Source organism: Gossypium arboreum, chromosome 4, assembly GCF_025698485.1.
Source record: "Gossypium arboreum isolate Shixiya-1 chromosome 4, ASM2569848v2, whole genome shotgun sequence".
NCBI lineage: Eukaryota > Viridiplantae > Streptophyta > Magnoliopsida > Malvales > Malvaceae > Gossypium > Gossypium arboreum.
The window spans coordinates 83,664,123-83,666,003 of record NC_069073.1 but is presented as its reverse complement, the minus strand read 5'-3'; the positions used below and the strand labels follow the sequence as shown (position 1 = coordinate 83,666,003).

The following is a 1,881-nucleotide window of genomic DNA, read 5'->3' as shown; positions in this document are numbered from 1 at the left end:
AATAATTTAACCTAGGGTTTATATTTGGAAAAATACCCATAGGTGAAATTTGTGTATTTTGATGTTTTATGATAGAATATGAAGTTTTAAATTATGTTAGACAACTTGTACTACTCGATTTTAAGCAAAAACGAGTAAAAGGGCTTAATCGGTAAAAATACCTAATAGTCACAAGTACATGTTAGAGTGAGAATTTGATGTTGCCATAGAAGAGAAAAGTGATCAGCATGTTGTAAAACATAAGAATAAGGAATAAAGTTTAATCCAGAGCCTAGGGGCAAAAATGTAAATATGCAAAAGTTTAGGGTAAAATTGTAATTTTTCCAAAATTTGAGTTAAGGATTAATTTGATAATGTGAGTATTAAATAAGCTAAATGTGTTATTTTAGATCAAGAAAGACGTGGAATCGACCTCAATCGAGGAAAAGAAAAGATTGTGGACTAAATTGCAAAATCTTTGTATTTTGGTACCAAGGTAAGTTCATGTGTAAATAATGTAGCATAATTGTTATTTTAAGTTATTGATATTAATTATGTGTTATGCTGAATTTCATTATGAAATGTATGCTTTGTGGTTAATTTCAAATAATATGTAAATTATGTGAACTACTTGTTAAATATAATTGTTACCGAGTATTGATTTGGCATTCTACGAAGACGGCAAGGATAAGTGTTCGAGAAAATCCCGTTTGAACCTTAGGAATAGATTAGGATACAAGTGACATGTCACTAGGATGGTTGAGCATCCGAACTCGTTGAGTTGAGTCCGAGTTCATTTATGGATGCGAATGTCCGAACTCGTTGAGTTGAGTCCGAGTTCGTGAAATGTAACTAGGCATCCGAGCTCGTTGAGTTGAGTCCGAGTTCACTTATGGATCGAACGCCTGAGCTCGTTGAGTTGAGTCCGAGTTCGCTTATGGGAGGGTTACATGATTGCTTGATTGTATATATGGCACTTATGTGCAAGTTATCCATGTATCCGAATTATATTCGATGTGTTCAACGGTAAAGTTCTACTCAAATGGAGGAAAATTTCGAGATGTAAAGAGACGTATTGGTAAGTGATATGAAATGGATATTTTGGACAGGTATGTATTTAACCCTCGGGTTGAGTATTGATACAACCACGATAAGGTAATAAGATGATGAAGAATGATTAAAAATGTGATATGTGTTTTAGTGATGTATGCTAATGTTGACTGGTATAACTATTTGTTATGTTACTTATTATTTGCATATGAACTTACTAAGCATTTATGCTTACTCCATCCTTCCTACTCATTGTAGTTTTGGACAAGCCAGCTCAGGAGTCGGGATAGGTCGAAGGCTCAGTCACACTATCCAGAAGACTTTTGGTAAATGGCTTGTAAATTTAAGTATGGCATGTATAGCAATATACCCATTTTGTGTAAATGATCTTATGGTATGGTTGTGAAATGGTTGAGGAAATGCTTGATAATGATAAATTATGAAAATGGTTAGTTTAGATTATGTTTGATGTTAAGGAAAACTATTAAGATATTTAGTGCATAAAAACTCATAAAAAGGATGAAATTTACCATAAACAGAATACCGCAGCAACACTAACGCGAGTTTGAAAATTTACTAAAAATCATAGAAATTTAATTTGGTGGTGAACTACATATCAAATTGAAGCTTATTATGTCTAGTTTCACATGAAATAAATGAAACAAGTAAAGAAAGTATATGTTAGAAGATATTTTAATTTTAGTGAAACAGAGTCATAGCAGTTTCTGAATCCCCTATTCCTACTTTAGAAATTCACCATAAATTGTAAAGATATAATTAGGTGGTGTATTTTATATCCTCAGAATCCTTATTGGGTCTAGTTTTAGTAGAAATAAACCTCATAGTCATATG

General features: G+C 32.4%; 1 long non-coding RNA gene across 1 annotated transcript; it reads left to right on the top strand.

Annotated features, from left to right (window-relative positions):
* The first annotated feature begins 396 nt into the window (after nt 1–396).
* On the top strand, nt 397–1,475 carry LOC128291704 (uncharacterized). The gene is made up of 2 exons (XR_008281524.1): nt 397–475; nt 1,288–1,475. It is a non-coding gene; the product is annotated as an uncharacterized LOC128291704 (long non-coding RNA).
* The last annotated feature ends 406 nt before the right edge of the window (nt 1,476–1,881 follow it).